The following is an 11,325-nucleotide window of genomic DNA, read 5'->3' on the forward strand; positions in this document are numbered from 1 at the left end:
CAGGAGATCAAGATCATCCTGGCTAACATGGTGAAACCCCATCTCTACTAAAAATACAAAAAATTAGCCGGGTGTGGTGGCATGTGCCTGTAGTCCCAGCTACTCGGGAGGCTGAGGCAGGAGAATCGCTTGAACCCGGGAGGCGGAGGTTGCAGTGAGCCGAGATTGTGCCACTGCACCCTAGCCTAGGCAACAGAGCAAGACTCTGTCTCAAAAAAAAAAAAAAAAAAAAAAAAAGAGAGAAAGAGAGAGAGAGATGTGAGGAGCTGCTGCACTGCTGGGTGTGGAGAGCCGAGGAGGATTCAAAGATGGTCCTGAAGTCCCAGCTGGAAGAAGTAGGCGGCAGCAATGTTTTTAATATTGTATTCATCACGTAGCACAGGTTTGGGGTGAAGAAAGAAAAATGGCATTGGCTTTAGGCATGCCCAGATCTTTCCTCATCTTAGGCGTTTGCTAATACATGCATTTTCTAAGCTGATGTCTTGCGGTTAATCACTGCTCCATTCAAAAGAGAGAAGGAGGTTGTTTCAAACCTAGTTGATATCATTTGACTTCCTTGCTATTCACGGGGCTATTTTATTTGAAACAGGTATACCACGGCCTTAAATTGCAAGATAATCCAGGATGTTCCTAGGTTGGCAGTTAGGAACATACAATTCTTTGGAAGGGCTAAAAGTCAGCTCTTTAAATTCTCTCCATATGAACCTTCTCTCCACCTCAGGGTGGATCCACTTATTTAGTCCACTGCCAGTACCACACTAGAACCCGGGTGGTCACTGGACCCCAGAAACAACAGTAGCCTTCTCTCTGTTCTGTCTGTTGTTGACTATCTCTATTCTGTTCCTGACCCTGATTTCTCCTGCCAAGCTCGATTTTGAGAGCTGACAACGGCAAGCCATGGCTTCCCAAAACATTATTTTTAGGTCAACTTATAAATTTAACATATTTGGCTCCGCTTCCTGTGGTATTAAGCCTACTTCTTGATAGCATTTGCCTTTGTTGTAAATAGCAAAGTTCTTCTAGTTGGCTTTTTGCTAAGAAGTGTGTGGATGTGGCGTGTGACGACATCTTTAGCCTGGATTCTAGAAAGGCACTACCATTGTGCATTTGGCTAAAGGAAACACATTTTACCCGTGAATGCCTTCCATTTACAAATGCTCAGCTAGCACACAAAGCTAAGGCCATGCAATAAGTACTATCCTACAATGTTACTCATTTCTGAAAGCACAAAATGACGACTGGTATAGCTTTGGAGAAGTTTTCTGGAAACCAAATAAGGGAACAGCTCTTTGTTATTCCACACCTAAAAAGTCAGAAGACGCACAGTCTTTTATTCATGTTTGAACAAGCTTCCTTCTTGAACAATCATCTATAAAGTGATGTGATTCTCTACTAGACCAGGAACTCCTTGAGGACAGAATGAGGTTCTAATCCATATTCTAAATCCACACCACCTGGCACAATGCATGTTGCATGGTTAGGGTCAACTAAGAGTTGGTTGAATTAATCAATAACACACAGCAAGAGAATTCACAAAGAGAGGGGAGTAATCCCCCCAGCCTCAATTACTCGGCAAGTGCACTTGCTGGGCACTGGTAGTGCCTGAGACAGAGCTGAATGTAATGTGAACATTTCAAATGAATAGGAAAACTAGACTCACGGATAAGCAGTGTAGTCATCAAGACAACACTGTCTTGGAGGTTTTTCTGAAGTTATAACCATGCTACATAAGCAATAAATTATGAAGGCTGAGCATGTGAATAAAATTTAATGTTGTCATAAATTTTACAACAAAGTTAATCTGCACATTTAATGACATGCATAATCGCTAGTATGCAGCACTGTAATCAGACATTGATAATAAGCAGTTCACACTAGTGACTGTAAGAGTCTTTACTTGTGTTCAGCAAGCCAACTGCTTGGTATATTTTTCTCCCTTCTTAGTCGTTAGTTTTCCATACCTACAATAACTATCAGTGGTGATGGGCTTCTCTAACCATGTGAATAATTTAATCCTCAATGCACAGACACAGAAACCCTTGCTGAAGACAGTGTGGAGCAGAGAAGGCTGTCTCTACTCCTTCCACCTGAAACACCTCTGCAAGATGGATTTGGGAGCTCTGCCTACAGCCCTTGGACCTAACCACTTCAGTGTGTTCCAGTGAATGTCTGGACCTTGGCCTGAAAGATTTTTCCGAAACTAAAGAAAATTTCTCTGACCTAAAGACCTTAACCTCCACCCCAGAAGCTCTCACCAAGGACTACAGGGAATTGGTGGGGAAAATCCTCATCCCTTACCCCTCAAGGCACAGGGCAGTAATGCTGAGGCTTGTGCGCCACACTTGCTCCCAGAGGTCCTCAGCGGGCTACCTGCGGTGGTGAATGACCTCCTAACATGCCCCTTAACAGCCTTCCTTTCCTTGTCTCACTTCTCCACTCTCCTACCAGCACTGCAGGGGTCACATCCCAAATATACCACTGGCACTTGAATCCTGGTCTTCAGGTCTGTTTCTGGAAAAACCCAAGTAACACATTGCCCCAGTAATGGGGCTGGATGTCTGAGGCTTCCTCAAGCACCTACTTCGAAAGCTCTTACTGCTCTGCACACATGCACATACACACACGTGCATACAACCAGTCACATCTAAGCTCCCCGAATACTAGCCTGTTGAAGGTAGCAGAGAGCTGCACTATAAGCCGAGACTGCTCCCAAGAGCCGCTCCATCACTGAATTGGCGCCCCAGCAAGATGAAGGAATGTAATCACTGGAAGGATGGAGAATGTTCTCTGAATCACTGACAAGTTGGAAGGGGTGGAGGGCAAGAGTCCACCTGGTGGAGAGATGGAAAGAGCGAGAGAGCCTGGACTGATAATGCCATTGCTTAGAAAAGGCTGCTCCAGATGCCATATCTACAGCAATTGTACAGCCCAAGCATCTCTGAGCAATAGGTCTCTGGTAGTCCTGATGTCTAGACCAACAATTCCCAGTTCATTCTTCTCAGGGAAGGAGCCAGGATAGTCCAGAGACTCTCATTCTGCTGTTAGATTAAAAGGGTTAGGCACAACAGCCTTGGCAAAGTCACAAGAGCATATTCACACTAACGTGTAAATGACTCACAACTCCTTTTCTATTTTTAGGTCGAGGAGGTGCTTTAGAACATAAGGGGGAACTAAAGAATATTCCTGTTACATATAAGGCAGAGAAAAGGGAAACTAGTGGTGACAAGACAAATCATCTCTTTGACATTTGGCTGGTTCTACCTGTTACAGCTCTGGATGTGAGGTGGGAACAAAAAGATGCTGTGTGAAGAAGTATCTTATGCCATCCCTGCTGTAGTGAGGTGCAGTTTAGAGGGGCCACTGATCAAGCAGAGACCCAGAGAGTGTTTCGTTCCAAGCCAGAAACAGAAATGTATAAAACACAGCCTTTGCAGCATCAGAAATGAGTAGTGGTAGTGGAGAACTACCCAAAACAGGAAAGAGGACCACGTGAGGTAGAGTGTCAAGACCCTACATCCCAGTGCCTCTGCTCATGACTGTAATTTTGGGTAGGTCACTTAAAGTCTCTGGACCTCAGTTTTGCCATCTGTGAAATAGGGATAATACTATCCAGCATATAATTGGTTATGAAGCTCATGTAGGGCCTGCCTGGGATGATGTGTTGCTAATGGTTAAGAACACAACTTCTGGAGTCCGACTGAACAGGCTGAAATCCCTGCTTAACACGTTCCAGCAGAACCCTGGGCGATCTATTCAACTTTTGTTTTCTCACCTGTAAGCTGAGACAAAAGTACCCACTTTATATCTGGATACTGAGGGCTTACCCTGTTATTAAACTTGTTTAGTAAATGTTGAACTGTCATGAGGCCTAACATTTAGTTCTAGTTATTAGATAAAACATTTGCTTCGAATGGTATTTGAATTGCCAGGTTCTAGATTATTCTGGTTGACAAACTCTTCATATTTTATAAAGAGACTAAAATTGGTATGCTATCACAGAACAGATGTGCCATTTTCAAGGTATATTAAACCATGATTCACTGTAACATTGTTCCTACTGGCAACGAATTCAGAGCAGGCTGGACTTTATTTGGTGAAGAAACATTGAGTGGAAGAGAAAGGACATTATTTTATGTATTTACATTTTCAAATTACTGTGGCTTAAACCTGTTCAGCCATCATTACCCACCTTCAGTCTGCTAAATAAATGATTCAGTACATTTCTAATTTACAGAATTTTTTAACAAAAGAAAATGTAATTTGACGGGTACTGTTGTGGGGTTGGGGTAGCGGGGAGGGACAGCATTAGGAGATATACCTAATGCTAAATGATGAGTTAATGGGTGCAGCACAACAACAGGGCACATGGATACATATGTAACAAACCTGCACATTGTGCACATGTACCCTAAAACTTAAAGTATAATAATAAAAAAAATAGAATAAAATAAAAAAAGAAAATGTAATTTGATAGCCAAATCAACATTAAACATTACACACTTAAAAAACTGCAGGCAAAGACACAAACATGATGACACTAACTTTTGTTAAAGTATGCTTACCTATGGTTTCCTCTGAGGCACGTTCTTTCATGCTAAGCTTCCAACATAATATGAAAATGAAGGAGATGCATTTTGCAAAGCAAAACATACCTTAAGCAAAATATTATACTTCTCAAATTAACACTGTTACAAAGTTTTAGAATTTAATAAGTTCACTAATTTAAAAGTTTGGATGTCTGAGTCCTTCTATCCCAAAACAAGATCTTGGAGGGACTTCCACAGCCATGTAATACCATGGTCACATGACCCTTTCCGAAATTATTAATCTGAATATACCATATAAGGATAAATCTATCTTTTTGAAAATATTTAGGAAAATGAGCTTGGTATTTATAAAATGAAGCTCTCTTTGGGTGGTATCCTAAGACATGTCAAGCCAATCAGCCTGTAACTGTGAAAAAAACATTGGTAGGTACAAAAGTGGAGTGGGAGAGGAGTGACTTAACTTTGTTAAGTGATGGGAAAGAAACAGTAACAGTATATCTCAATAAAATGTGATTTAAAAATATTTAAAATACTAAATCACTGAACTGACAAAGAAATATAAATCATTCAGAAATAAACTCATTAGGTCATCAAATCCTGTTAAATCTGCAATTGGGAAGAGCAAGGTGTACAATCCATACATTTAAACTCACGGGCTCACTTTGCACAACGTCAATTTACTCCTTAATATGTTATTAATACACATTTTCCAAAAGGATGTATTAGTAAATTGTACACATTTACTTCTTGGCAATATCATATAACCTGGTACAACATAAGCATTCTTCTTATAGTTAAGAAATGTGGATGGTATGAAAATTAGAAAAATAAATGCCCTATTATGTTGTGGTCAGGTTTAAGGCATGTGAATTTTATCTTCATACAAAAGATTAAAATCTAGATATTAAAATGTAGTGCAGTATCAGTGATGCTGCCTCAGTTCCCAAAACGTCACATCACAAAAATATCCCATAATTGCCTGTAGTTTATTCCTTGGCTTTCCTCTTTTCTCTCTGCATCTTTGTAACAATTTTTTAAAAGTGGAAATACAATTGTAGAAATGATTACAAGGTGTGGAAAAGCATAACAGGAATGTCAAGAATCTGTTTCTGGCAGTAATATATATGGAACATTGTTCAGGACAAAAGAGGAGAAGGAAGAAAAAAAGGAGAGGGGTTTATCATCTCTAAGAATTTTCAAACTAAACCTCATTGCTTAATAGGAAAAAACGATTCCATATTTAAAGTTAAGTCACAGCTAACTACTAGCTAAAGCATGACATCACCAGCATTGGAGTCAGCGTAAGTGTGTTTTTGAAGGACAATGTTGCAAGAGAATCTGGACAGGTTTTTAGAGCCAGGAGAGAGAAAATAATTCTACCTCTGTCAGTTGAAGGACCTTAGGCAAATCAGTTTACCTCTGCTAGACTACACTCCAAAATTTGGACATTCAAAAATTTGATATTAATAACCACATGAAAGTCTCATGTTGAGGTGAATATGTATTTGTTGGTGAAAGATATGTTGGTTTTTAAACAGACAGCACTCTGCAATTGTAGGCTATTGTTTTGTTTTGCCAGTTGTCAAATTCTATCCAGCTATACACACTTGTGTGGCCTCCTAATGGTGTTTTTCCAATGGCTAAAGGTTTATGAATAAGACAGTTTTCCTAATGGAATTAACTCGACGCTTTTCTTAAACATGTAACCTTGAGTTCACCTCACAAAACAATGCTTTGATTACAGCAATGCATATAATAAAGGTTACCCTAGTTTCTTAGACACTAGACATCATTCACAAAAAAGAGAACTGCTTTTGAAAGGGATGTATTTGCACTGGAAAGAATAGTTTTCTACTTCTAATTATAAATGATTTATTGGTGAAAGCAAAACAACAGCCTGTCTGAGAAGCCTTTCTATGAGCATCCTCACGTGTGATTTGCAAGGTTGAAGAAGAGGGAAAAATGCCTCAATTGTACCAATGGTGAGAAAACACCAAAAGTACAAAGCAGGTTTCAAAAAACCATACTCATAACAAAGGACAACAATAAAGCAATGTGTTGACATATACTCTATAAGTCTTCCTCCATAAATAGTTTATAGAAATTTTGTAATTTCTGTAAATGCATCCTATAATAATTTTGCATCTTGCTTTTTTTTTTTTACATTTAGTATCAAGTAGATTTCTAAAGGGCAATTATTTGAAAATTATCTCAAATACATGGGGAAATATACATCAAATGAAAAAATGCAGTGGGTGATAGAGATATATCATGAAGCACCTCAAATATTTCTCATCTCATTGGAGAAAAACAAACATGTTCTCATTTAGAATGAGTGGGAGTTACCAAACTGATTTAGGCCGCTATATTTAACTTCTAGTCAAAAAAGGTAGTTCTATCTAGCAACAATATTATGGGGAACAAAAGAAAAAATTAACTCTCTAAATTTGCAGTAGGGTCTTTTCTTCGGAAGTACCAAATCCCATCTATCACCAGCTCCATGCTTCAGGCCTAAAATGGATCTCCCCGAAGCAATGACAGAATTTTTGCCAAGTGACTAGGATATAAACACCATTTTGGTTGCACAGTGAAACACATGATCTAAAGAAAACTGGTTCAAAAACAGGCAAGTGGGTTTCTACAGAATAAATGAGAGCCCCATCAATGGCTTCATCTTCAGGGCTTTGTGTCTGTGCTTGCGTGGTGGCTCTGTTTCATCTGTGGATAATGGTGGCACACAGTTTTCATAATTCCTTACATTAATGAACTGCTATAAATTTGTTTTTGGTATTCTAGAGAGTCCTAACTTCAGCTTCTGGGCAATGCTGAGGAGGCACCCTATATTCTAGACTTACCTTTTGCAAGGTGTACTCTCAGCATTGTGGGCGATTTCCATGGGAGAATATTCTATTTAAAGAACTACTGTCCCAGCATAAAACAAAAAATCATTTATGAAGATGCAGGAGACTCAGAAAGCTCTCAATTATGTTTGCACAAGCACAATGTCACAGCCTCCTTTCCCCACTCCACAAGGGGGTCAGGAAGAGAGTACTCAGCTGTGAGAAAAGACATACAGAAGAATTCACGTGGTCATGAGAGCGACGACACGGCCGATCCTCCAAGGAGGATATGTCATACACTTCAAGAGCCCAAGAGTGTGCTGTAGGGTCTGAAGGGCAAGATGCTGGTTCACTGATGTAAAGGAGAGGGAAAAAAGCTTCAACCAACTAGAAAAACAGTCTCTATGCACGCTATTTTTGATTTCAAACACAGGTATCAATTCCTTCTCTCAGAGAGTCCATTTTAAAATAGGATATATTTTTAAAGGAATATTTAAAGGACACATTAAAATTTATTTAAAAAAACTTTTCAAAAGAAACAAAAGGTATGAATTTTATTTAATCCTTGAGGAAATGGTTCTTTTCTCATCCACAAAAATCATTCGTTTTGTTTTTCTTTATCTCCTTTATTAATCTACATTAGAAAAATAAACTTTTCATACACTAAGAACAAGGAAACCACTCTCAATTGACAAAATGTACCAATGCAACACAATGATTACTTTCACCTTTAATTTACAGGCAGCCAGATTCAAAATCCTTATAGTTGCTTAAACTTAAAAATGACAATGACAACCCAAAAGGTATAATGTTGATTGGAACATTTAATTGGAAAATTGATGATTTTCCATTTCCAATTAAATCTCTAGATAGAAACGAAAAAAATTAAAAATCATATTTAAGAAAAGCCAAATCTTGGGTTGTGAGGTATCCTTTTAAGGATGTTTCAGCAGAAAAAAACAAAGGCTCTCACAATTGTGTAGCTGCCTGGATTAGGTGGGTACCCTGATCAAAGAGATGGGGGATGATTTGGCTTTAGTATTCTAATGATAAAGTTTATAATGAGAAAAACATGTTGCTACAAAATCCAGTCTCTTCCTCAGATGCCTTCCACAGAGGGCAGGAAGCTTTGTCAGTTTTGTTTGCTGATGATGCCTGGTTCCGCCAACAAATAACACCTGTCACATGGTGGGTAGTCAATATACATTTGTTGAATAAATATGAAAAAAAGAAATGTACAGTATGTTTGTGAAGCCAATTGTGTGTGCATTGCTATTGAGGTACACAAAGAGTCTTTGTTTTAAATTTGAGAATGAGGACTTTCAATGGAATATATCTGTAAAAATGAAAGAAAGACATTATTGTCTGGACTTTTGTACAGCAAGAGAAGAAAAACCACTAGCAAAGAGCCAACTCACCTGATAGGCCTGGATCAAGCATGCAGCTGTGGAGAACACCCCTGGGACTCTAACTCCAGCACTCTACAAGCTGGGTACTTGGGCAGGACAACAGCAGCACTCATGAACTGGGCAGCACCTGTTGGTGAGGGCTGATCACATGGATTCTCTCATCCCAGCCTTACAATCAGTCCTTCAGGTACATACTTTTTCTGACTTTGCTGATGAGGAAACTATGCACAGAGGTTACACAGCTTAACAAAGGGTTCTCACCTAGTGAGCAATGAAATGGGATTTTAGCCCTTCTTTGCATCTAGTCTTAGAGCCAATACCCAAGAAGCACTGTACTGTATGCATTGTCTGAGAAACTTACTCTTCCTGGGCCTCAGTCTTTAAAAGGTAGGCAGTTGACTTAATAAGAATTAAGGATCAATGATTAAGGTTCAAGGCACTCCAAAATTCTGGTCTTTATTGAAAAGGCTACAGAAGTCTCACCTTAATAATACACTATAATCTTGATATTCTTGGTTAATTAAACATTGGAAACCAATTTCATAGTAATTGAGGTCAGAAAAAAGTACTCATGACATTTTAGAATATGATGACAAAGCCATAGATAAATTTCAATGTACCTGTAATTACTTAAAACTGTTATAGCATGCAATGTGTTACCACCACAGCCAGAGAAATACTAATTTACTCAGCCTATTCTTCTAGACCAGTAAATACTAGGATTAAATAGATATTTTCATTGAATGTATTCTACCCCTCACTGCCATTTATAGATAGCTTACTTGTCAAAGATTACTTTCTAATTGTTTTATGTTTCCTAACGAGCCTGCAATACTTTGGCAAGGACCTCAAACAATAGTAGACAGTAGGTGTAAAATAGATGGCGACACTGAACGGATGACTAAAAGGATGCCTCCTAAGTACCTATATCTTGAAATACACTTTATTGTGCCTTGCTTTCAATTTGTGATTTTAAAATCTAGAAATCACCTATTTTATGTAATAACAATAAAATCCTTCTTTGTTGAAAACATGCACAAATAAAGTTTACATGCTCAAAAAATTAAATAGCAGTAATGGTCAAGCTTTCCAATAATAAAACACATTTTGGTAAGGTTTTCATTTTACAAAAACTCAAAATAGCTTTATGAGTTCACAAAATAATACGACATTTCTCAAGATATTAACATATTCTTATACTGGAAGAGCATAGAATAAAATTTACTTGGAGATTGAGCATTTGCTTCTTTAAGAAATACTTCTTTTAGTATTTCTACTTTAATATTATGAAAGCTACATAATTACATTCAGATTCATTAACTATTCCAGTAGTTAATTTTTAAAACTTATGATGAATAGCTTTGTTTAAAATATATAACATTGGTAATATGCAAATCTGAATTTGTAATAAAGAAGGGTTTGCATTCCTGATTTTTTTTTCTGATACAACCAATGACGAAATAACTAATGGTTCCACAGAGGATAAAATGTCTCAAATCTGTTGGTTCTGAAGGTGAAGTGAGATTTTTGTACTGATACCGTGTATCACTGAGATGCCAGGAGGAAATGGAATTAAACTCAGATAGTTCAAATGGAGAGATTTTAATGAAGGGACAACCTACAGAGGTGTTGGCAGGGTCAGGGGGGAATCAGCGAGATATGCTTAGAACCCACTGACTGGCAAACCTCCCCCTCAAGATGGAGAAGGAGGAAGGAGTGTTACTGGAGTGAGAGCTTGAGCCCAGGGGAGGAGGATGGGCCGCTGAGCAGGAGGCACCATCCTGAAAGAAGAATCCTCTGCCAGAGGCTTTTCAGGGTCATTTCTTCACACTCTCTGCAGGGAAGCAGGGAGACAGCAGGAAGAAATATCCTAACCTCACTCTCTTCCCTCTACCGGTGCCTTCCATTGGCCAAATCACCCAGAGGCCAGTTGGTGGCGATCAGCATCCTGGCAGCAAGAGGAGGGAATAGGAGGGCAGAGACTGGCTCAGGGGTGGGGGAGCATGCACATTAGGGGCTCAGTTGTTCAAGTAGCTGTCACTGATGCCTGATGAGGGTGGGAAGACCGAGCATGCTCCTCTGCCCTAATTTCTAAGAAATCTACCAGAAATAACATTTGGGGATTTTTCCATTTAATGAATTTTTAAAAAAAAACCCGCCCTCTCAGCCCCATTTCTCATTTATTTACCTCTCTTGAAGTGGTATTTAAATTTCTTCTTTCATTTTCCTTTTGGTAACAAAGAAGTCTGTGGCTCAACAGATGTTTCTCTAAGACCCCATCCTATTAGGTCTCTGAGCTGTGGGAAGTATTTATACAATTGCCAGTGAATACAAGATCCAGGAATTTCCCTAAGATCCCTAACAAAATTGGTGATAAGTAGTTCCACATGTTAATCCAGCCATCCACGGATGACAGCACTTACCATTTCTTTGATAAATGCCAAATGCATTTGAAGTACATACCTGAAATATTTGTTTAAATGCTTTCTAATCTATCAATTTTATAAATGTGTGAGTCTGTTTTGTATA

At 38.8% G+C, this 11,325-nt stretch overlaps 1 long non-coding RNA gene across 1 annotated transcript in view; it reads right to left on the reverse strand.

Moving 5' to 3' along the window:
* Window positions 1-10,961, reverse strand: part of LOC115830990 — a 61,776-nt gene extending 50,815 nt beyond the window's left edge. The window contains exon 1 of the long non-coding RNA XR_004026537.1: window positions 8,806-10,961. This is a non-coding gene — a long non-coding RNA (uncharacterized LOC115830990). The remainder of the gene's footprint in view (window positions 1-8,805) is intronic.
* Between the last annotated feature and the right edge of the window lie 364 nt (window positions 10,962-11,325).

The sequence above is a fragment of the Nomascus leucogenys genome, chromosome 2 (assembly GCF_006542625.1).
Source record: "Nomascus leucogenys isolate Asia chromosome 2, Asia_NLE_v1, whole genome shotgun sequence".
Lineage (NCBI taxonomy): Eukaryota > Metazoa > Chordata > Mammalia > Primates > Hylobatidae > Nomascus > Nomascus leucogenys.